Consider the following 9,537-nt stretch of genomic DNA (forward strand, 5'->3'; position numbering starts at 1 on the left):
AGAGCAGGGTCAACGGAGTGCAAAAGTCCACTTCTCTCTACACCACAGCGTTGCCCAATCCTGCGTTCTGATTGGTCAGAAGGTGTTAATTTTCTATAACAGCTGCTCTAAAACAGTGCACTCAGAGCAACAGCGCTGGGGTGTGTGTGTGTGTGTGTGTGTGTGTGTGTACTCCGAGGACCAGATGTTTAACATGGATTCCATCTGGAGGCTGGACGTCTGAATGACGTCCAAGTATGACATCACCACACCCACCCAGAACCGGACCTCCACCCCTCATCTGGACTGAACCGTACACACACACACACACACACACACACACACACTTCCCTTTTAGAATATTTGGCCATGCTGGGTCAGAGTGGCGCTGAAAGGTTCCACGAACAACAAGCTTTTGTAGAGCGTAAACCCGGACGTTACCGGCGGAAACATCGGCTTACCCGCTAGAGTTACTTCCTAAATCACACACTCGCGCAGGGGGAACGTGACGTCACGTCAGTCTGCGTTTGTTTATAATAAACAAACAAATCAATCAATAAATAAATCAATCAATCAGGCAGTAGCTGTTGATCAGATATGGAAATTTAGACACATCACACGAGTCTAATCCACTTCCTCCCACACTGACTCGGCACTGAGGGCAGCGTGGGGCTTACACACACGAGATTACAGGATCACACACACACAGAGTTTATTACACTTGGATAGCGGCGTGTCGTTAGCTGATTGGCTCAGCTGCTGTACAAGTTTATAACTGTTGTTCTTTTTTATATTTTTACATGAGGAGGTTTGTGGGAGCTCGGGGGGGGGGGGGGGGGGGGGTTTATATGCTGGTGTAAATCCATCCATCTTCTATCTTCTACACCGCTTATCCTTCTTCAGGGTCACGGGGAACCTGGAGCCGATCCCAGGGAGCCTGGGGCACAAGGCGGGGTACACCCTGGACAGGGTGCTGGTGTCAATATTACATATCCAGCAGAGTTTAGATACAGAAAGGTGATAAAACGCTCCGACGGCGGATCTTCACAAACGGGCGGGTCTTCATATTTTGATAAGCATGCTGGGTCGTTCGTGAGGTCAAGCTTTCGCCCGGTAGGTCAAGCTTTCGTTCGCTAGGTCATGATTTCGCCCGCTACGTCAAGCTTTCGTTTGCTAGGTCATGATTTCGCCCGCTACGTCAAGCTTTCGTTCGCTAGGTCATGATTTCGCCCGCTACGTCAAGCGTTCGTTCGCTAGGTCAATCTTTCACTTGTATTTTTCTTTTGTGGCCTTTCACACATCACTGAGGTTTCTAGTCATTCAGAGAGTGTGTAGCGCATTAACGGAGTGTGTGTGTTACGCTCCTCTCCCCTTTGATCACGTCTCGATGTACAAAACATGAACAACACGAAGCTCTGAAGCCCCGTCGTGCCCTGCTCGATCCTCTTACCCCGCCCGCTTCAGTGCACGGAGGCAAAGCGAGCGTTATTGCTACACAGGTGCGCGCACAGCGTAGCGACCGGTCCCCGGGGTCTCGCACAGTCGGGGGTTAACCGTACCGTCTCACTCCGCTTTCCCATTCTTACTTCAGGGCGTGAAAAGGAAAGAACGTTCCAGAAGGCGTTTTCTGTGAGACGGAGAAACGACGACGGATCTTTTCAGTGCTCGAGTCCCCCCAGTGCTTGAACGTGTAAACGTTTTGCACACACGCCGTTCTGGGGCAGATTTCTGGTTTCGTTACGTATAAAACCGATGCATATTTAACAGTCGATGATTTGACGTGTTGCTACAGTTTCATTCAGAGGACACAGGAAGGTCACGCAGGCTGAAAGGTTCTCACGCCGAGAACGCCACGTTCCGAACATTCTGCTGCAATCCGAAGCGACGAGAACCACAGACTTGTTCAACGCTGTAGCGTTCTGGAGAATTGTAACTTCTTCACGCCAAGTCGGGATGCGATTACACCAAGGTTTCGGGAAGAATACGAGATATCTGTCTCCTTGCAAGAGGCAGCAGGTGTCTGTAGAGTGTTGTGTTACTGTAAAAAAAATCTCCAAGAGATGGGAATGTCACTGGCGGGATAGCCGGAAGATAACACACCAGGACTAACGGAAACAAGCCGTGTTGGAAGGAACCAAACACGGAGGTGACGTCAGACGCGTCCTCTACGGAAAACCCGATCGCAAACGTTCTCCTCAGCTAAAAACCCAAGCTTTTACATTTGGCAGACTCCTTATCTAGAGCGACTTACAGAAGTGCTTTGAAGCTTCCATTGTTAAACACATCCTGATACTAATTCACTAGAATACCGCCGGTCCAAAAACTCTGTTATGGAGGTAATATAGTAAGACAAACACACGGAATTAAAAGGACATCAAACACGTACACACTCAGAAGACAGAACAGTTGCTATAACTTCCTGTTTCCACAAAAGACTCCACAGCGATATGGCCTTCACGGCCAATGAACTTTCACCTCTGACTTCAGTCACCACGGGGGGGGGGTCAGGAAGTTCGACTTACTCACAAACCAGAGTTTCCCACCAGACCGAGTGGCTTCCTCTGTCTAACTTCCTTTTATCTTTCCACTCTCTCTCGCACGTTCTGACATCATTTCTTCCCCTCCATCTCCTTCTCATGGTAGGAACAACCAGGAAACACCGGCATGACATGATGCCACTCCATCGAGAACCCAACCCATCAAACACACCCCGGGCAAGTCCGGGTAATCGAGCGGCATCATTTAAACCCGTTGGAGATGAATCGATTAGGACTCGGGTCGGACGGGGCAATATATCGGGAACATCTCCGTATCGTGATAATCAGCTCCAGAGTAAAAGTTCCGTGCTCCGCAAAGTCGTTCAGGTTCCTTCTCGTTCCCGAGACACCACGGCCACCAAGAAAACGAGAGCGTGCGTCACCACGGAGAGCGAACCTGTCCTCCAGCGAGGAGTATCCTGATCACGCAAAAAAAAAAAAAAGTCAACAACTTTTGTTTGACCGAGTTCGTCCGTGTTCAAGAGGGTTTCCGCGTTACGTACGCGGCACGAAGAAAGCACGAGACCATTCTCCATTACAATACAACACAATGTCTATGTTCTGCTCACGCAATAGCCAGTATTAATGCTCTGACAATCACCGCGTCAGCCCATAGCGAGCTCCCGAAAGTTATGCCAAGCATCTGCAGCCTGGCGCTGATTAACTTTTAGGTATTTTTATCCCTGGTTGCTTTAGAGAGATACGGATTCGGGGTTTTTTTAGTGGTTATTTATACTCGTCTCGGGAAGCGGCTGTGTGTTATTTCAAGCCCTGGACACTTCTGAAGGCTTTCGCATCCAAGAAAAATAAATAAACCCTCTTGCCTGGTATTCCTGCGGCCTTGTCTTGTACTCTGGTCTGGAGGATGGAACCAGTAGGGTCGTTGGGGGTGGGGGGGGGGGGGGGGGGGGTGTATTTACCATTGGGACGGATCAATCATTTTTGTTTTCAAAGTACTAATCAGGACCATATAAAGGTAGGTGTGCTGTTGGAGGTGGGAGACGGTGACCTATAGGAACAGGTGGATAAAAGAACGGGATACTAATCACTGGGAAACTCCGTCGGCGCTAACGACCTCTTTATACCAGGTCAGAGAGATCGAAAGAGGAAGAGAGACAAGAGGCTGGAGATGGAAAACGTCTCTCTTCAGACATGCCATTTAAACCAAGCTGACACACACACACACACACACACACACACACACACACACATAAAAAGGTATAAACTAGGTCATTAAATACAAAGCGCAAACCAAGGGGCTAAATAAAAAAATGCAAAAAGCGTGAACTACATCGTTAAATAAAAAGCGGAAACAAAGTGGTTAAATCGGTCCCCTGTGATTGGACGCGGACTCAGATTGATCATCCCAGTAACGCAACGCAGCGTGCTTTCGTGCGTAACGGGATCCCTGAACTCGAGAAATAAATAACGTAAACTAAGCTGCTAAATAAAATAAAAGGCCGTAAAGGAAGTCAGTGAAATCGCTGGACCGCAAACCAGGAGGCGACGCTTCACTCTCCAGGCCGCTCGCTTACGACACGGACCCCGATAAATTACCTGCCTCTCTAAAGGCAACCTCGGAGCCAGAAGACTCCGTTTCGCTGGAACGCGCGCGGGGTTCCAGCTGCCAAATTGGACTCCAGCAGTTAAGCTGTATTTAACAACGCTTTGGGAAAAAGCCAAAAACCCCAGGCATTTGTTGCGTTCTTTATCCCTGCATCACCCCCGTCTGCTTCCTTCTCTTCTGCACAAGAGGACTCGCTTTCAAAGACGCTGCACGCCGAATTAAACAGCACTAAAGATCACCCATAAATATCACCCGGAGGAATCCGGCCTGCTAACATCGTTAGTGCTGTCTCTGAAGGAGAGAGGGAGAGAAGGAGAAGGAGAGGGAGAGAGAGAGACAGAGAGAGAGAGAGAGAGAAGGAGAGAGAGGGAGAAGGAAGGAGAGAGGGAGAAGGAAGGAGAAGGAAGGAGAGAGGGAGAAGGAAGGAGAGAGGGAGAAGGAAGGAGAGAGGGAGAAGGACGGAGAGAGGGAGAAGGAAGGAGAGAGGGGGAGAAGGAAGGGAGAAGGAAGGAGAGAGGGAGAAGGAAGGAGAGAGGGGGAGAAGGAAGGGAGAAAGAAGGAGAGAGGGAGAAGGAAGGAGAGAGGGAGAAGGAAGGGAGAAGGAAGGGAGAAGGAAGGAGAGAGGGAGAAGGAAGGGAGAAGGAAGGAGAGAGGGAGAAGGAAGGAGAGAGGGAGAAGGAAGGGAGAAGGAAGGAGAGAGGGAGAAGGAAGGGAGAAGGAAGGAGAGAGGGGGAAGGAGAGAGGGAGAAGGAAGGAGAGAGGGGGAAGGAGAGAGGGAGAAGGAAGGAGAGAGGGGGAAGGAGAGAGGGAGAAGGAAGGAGAGAGAGGGAGAAGGAAGGAGAGAGAGGGAGAAGGAAGGAGAGAGAGGGAGAAGGAAGGAGAGAGGGAGAAGGAAGGAGAGAGGGGGAAGGAGAGAGGGAGAAGGAAGGAGAGAGAGGGAGAAGGAAGGAGAGAGGGAGAAGGAAGGAGAGAGAGGGAGAAGGAAGGAGAGAGAGGGAGAAGGAAGGAGAGAGGGAGAAGGAAGGGAGAAGGAAGGAGAGAGAGGGAGAAGGAAGGAGAGAGAGGGAGAAGGAAGGAGAGAGAGGGAGAAGGAAGGGAGAAGGAAGGAGAGAGAGGGAGAAGGAAGGGAGAAGGAAGGAGAGAGAGGGAGAAGGAAGGGAGAAGGAAGGAGAGAGAGGGAGAAGGAAGGAGAGAGAGGGAGAAGGACGGGAGAAGGAAGGAGAGAGGGAGAAGGAAGGAGAAGGAAGGAGAGAGGGAGAAGGACGGAGAGAGGGAGAGATTGTTCTGATGATGTTTTATTGATGCGTGGGGGTTGAGTGTTACACTGAGGTGTGATTGGAGTTAAACCCAGCAGGCGGAGTGTGTTAATGAAGGCGTGTTGGGGGTTTTATCAGGAGGGTAGACGTGATGTGACATGTACACTGGGGCTCCAGGTGTTCGGTGTGTAACGCGACACATTTCACTGGAAACGGAGGAAAATCCAGTTTTACTTCCAAGCTGCAGGATGTCAGAGGAGGAGAATCACAGCAGTGGATCAGCTATACTCGATCACTTAACCCTGTACTGACTAATCTCTCTCTCTCACACACACACACACACACACACACACACACACACACACGTTCCCACAACCTTTCAGACTGGTTAAACAATACCTGTCCCAGCAAGTAGCACCGTTATCAGAACACGGCATGATCACACCACAGCGCAGACACACACCATACACGTGTACACACACACACACACCGTACACATGTATACACACACACACCGTACACATGTATACACACACACACACCGTACACATGTATACACACAAACACCGTACACATGTATACACACAAACACCGTACACATGTACACACACACACACACCGTACACATGTATACACACAAACACCGTACACATGTATACACACAAACACCGTACACATGTATACACACAAACACCGTACACATGTATACACACAAACACCGTACACATGTATACACACAAACATGTGTTTGTGTACATCTCTCGTACACATGTATACACACACAGTACAGATCCACACAGGTTAATCTAATTACACCGTCACGTCACAGACTTACAGTAAGAGAACCTTGAAAGCACTCCACAAAATATTCCAGATTTTGGGAATTTCCACACTTTTCCAGACCGGCACATGAACCCGTGATATCGTGATGAACTTAATCGGAGTTGTGTTTCATTGTTATTAATGTAAGATTACATTATATTAACATGTTAGATTCCAGAAATTTCTATTCAAATACAATATTAAGATATTAAAAAAAAAAAAAAACCATACATATGTTGATTTATATACATTTACACACACGTTATATATAAATATAAAATTCTTAGATTTTATTTTTAAATCTACTCAATCATTCTGGTAGCCTTAATATTTCGAAGTATTTTTTTTTTGGAGGGGGGGGGGGGGTTTACACAGACAAACAATAATAAACATCTTTAACGGTCACTGGAATAAAGCTGGTGTGACGTTGGACGCTCGATATTCGCGGAAATTAAGGGACCGTCTCTAAAATTACATACAACATTGTTAACACGATTCTAACTTCAATAGCATTTGAGGGGAATGACTTACAGTCACATAACCAAGTGTACAGTGTTCATCTAGGGGTCAGTATGATGCACACCTCAACATTTAAAATAAAATTTACATACATATGTGTTCGTGTATATATAAACCATTCAATCCAGTACGGGTCATTTTGACCCCCTTTATGCATTCGTGAAGGTTTTTTTTGGTTCATGCATTGTAGGGTTAAATATCAGAAATCTAAAAGGTGTGTCTCATACCTGACACCTAGATGAACACTTTACAGTTGGTCATATGACTGTAACTTTACAGACGGTCCCTTAATTTCCGCGAATATCGAACGTCCAACGTCAAGCCAACTTTATTCCAGTTTAACAGTCAGGTCTTTCTTTGGGTTACGTCCCAAACTATCCGAGTCCCACTACATAGGGTACAGGACGCCTTTAGTGCGTTCATTAACAGAAGTGCACTTAAGTAGGTATCAGGCAGCCATTTAAGACTCCGCCCAGGACTCTCTTTTTTTCCCTAAAGGACGTTAGCGTTAAATGAATCAACTGAAATGCGGCACTAAAATCTAACAATGATACCCGGACGACTTTTAATCACACAAACGGCACCCGTTTGAGGTAAAAGACACGTTTTACAAACAAAAACAAGCCAATAATAACAGCTAGTTATTACTGCCGCATCAACACACAATCTGCTTGTCAAACCGCTCCATGTGTGCGCGTGAACTCCGACAACACTGAGGCTTTCTGTGAGAAATTCAACCTGAAATGACATACCTTGTGCTTCTGGAGGAGATTAATCAACAGAGGTGGCTTGTAAGGGGAATTCTGCGTTCCGAAATCCTGTAGAAAATGTATTAAAAACCGAAGATTTCCAAGCGGAAAAAATCAGCGTGTGAGGAAAAACCCAACAACTGGAACTCTGCGTCCCTCCTTCCCTACAGCTCCAGAAAACGCCCCGCCCCTTCATCGTGATAGGCTGAGCTATTCGCCAGGTCTTTCAAACGCACAAAGATTACTAGGTGGCACATCTGTCTGTCAACGTGATCCGTGCGTTTTTATTGGTTGCCTCCAAAAGTGACTCACAAAACACGGAAGCGTGATTCTGAAGTAAACAGCGCCTACTATTGGATATTTTAATTGAATACCGCAGAAACGCTGCTAATGTTATACGTTAAATAAATGACAAATAATGAACGAATAGTAATAAAAACGTTAAGAAGAAACCTAATATGTTTCTTAGTAAATGTGTTCATCTTATAACAGAGCACTAATATATGTATATAAATATATATATAAAAGAATCAGGATAAACATGAAAAGATGAAGCTGAAGTTAATGCTAAGCTAATCTGACATGAAATAAAATCAAATTAAAGTTATTAATTCTAAAATATTGTCAGCTACAAAGATTTGGTAACCATAATTTAAAACAACAACAATATAAACATAATATAAATTGGCCGCTAAATAATATAAGTTCACCATCAAACCTTTGTAAATATAATATAATCACTTCTTAATGTTCCCGAATCTCCAAAATGATTTCGAACACCACACCACATTTTTACCAGTACTTCACTCTAAAATGGACGAATTTACTTTCTGTGATCGTCGTCATCCTTTTGTTAACAATCTACTAGGGGGGGGAAAGTTCATCTAGTAGCGCAATAAACTGATATTTTTGTCTTTAAAGGTACATTTCAGGTGTTTAGATCGTTTAAACGTTTTAAACCTGGCCATACTGCAGAGCAGAAAAGTATTTATTCCTTATCTGTGACCAGACACACCCAATGTTTTGTCAAACAATGGATGCAGACACACCTTGTGCAAAGAAAGTAAGAAAGAAAGACAGAAAGAAAGAAAGACAGAAAGAAAGAAAGACAGAAAGAAAGAAAGAAAGAAAGAAAGAAAGAAAGAAAGAAAGAAAGGAGGTTTGGATGCAGATACACATTGTATGTCGAGTGTCTGTTTGAAAAAAAGGAAACAAATAAAAAAAGAGGGAGCAGCAAACAAAAAAGAAGAAACCATAGATGGGAAAAAAGATGGGATGGTAAAAGAAAGAAAAGGAGAACCGTCACATCGTACTGTATGAGCTGAATATCTAGAGCTGAAAGGGAAATATGCTTTGGATAAAAATCAGAGACTCCATAAAAGGACGGGCGTAACACAGCAAAACATTGACTCACCACAAAATGTGGAGGCATCAACAGGAGGATAAATCAACATGGTACAATCCAGTCGAGTCCCATGATCCGGAACCATCCACACGAGCCAAAGAGATAGAGAGAGAGAAAACAGACAAACAAGTGAGGCCTAGTATATAAAAACAACATCAACAGTTTTCACCCATATATTGGCTTGACTCTGTTTTGTTACTCTCCTTTTTTTGACTTTCACTTTTTGCCTATATTTTTTCTCTTTTTTCCCCTTTTTGTGAGATCTGTTTCTGTCTCTTTTTTGGTCTCTCTTTTCAGTCTTTCTGCCTGGGTTTTTTTCTATATCTGTTTTTTGTCTCTCTCTTTTATGATCCAAATGAGTCGAAAAAATAAGAAAAACACTCTCTCACAAGTGTAACACTTTTTCGACTCTCTTTTTTTTAATTGTCTCTTTTTGACTCATATTTGAGCCACACTATGTTACACATTTTTGCACATTTTCCCTTTGCAATGAAGAAACCAACATCTATTAGCCAAATGTCTAATAGCGTATGTTAAGCTCTTAGCAGTGATTATTTCCTTCTTCTTTTTTTTTATTATTAACCTAAGGATGTTTTCAGATCTCTTGCTGTTTTTTTGTCCTTTTTTTCCACCACTGTTTTATGTCGTGTCTTTGTCTCCCTCTTTCTTGACTGCAGCTATCCTTCTCCCTATTCCCTTATTC

General features: G+C 44.9%; 1 protein-coding gene across 14 annotated transcripts in view; it reads right to left on the bottom strand.

The window, feature by feature from the left end:
• Positions 1–7,601, bottom strand: part of epb41l2 (erythrocyte membrane protein band 4.1 like 2) — a 41,401-nt gene extending 33,800 nt beyond the window's left edge. For 7 of the 14 annotated variants that reach the window (XM_017455132.3, XM_017455070.3, XM_017455088.3 and 4 more), the window contains exon 1: positions 7,433–7,601. The gene's annotated coding sequence lies outside the window, so the exon portion shown is untranslated. The remainder of the gene's footprint in view (positions 1–7,432) is intronic. The other 7 variants (XM_047160926.2, XM_017455173.3, XM_047160909.2 and 4 more) reach the window with 1 other exon arrangement.
• Positions 7,602–9,537: the final 1,936 nt, after the last annotated feature.

Source organism: Ictalurus punctatus, chromosome 2 (assembly GCF_001660625.3).
Source record: "Ictalurus punctatus breed USDA103 chromosome 2, Coco_2.0, whole genome shotgun sequence".
NCBI lineage: Eukaryota > Metazoa > Chordata > Actinopteri > Siluriformes > Ictaluridae > Ictalurus > Ictalurus punctatus.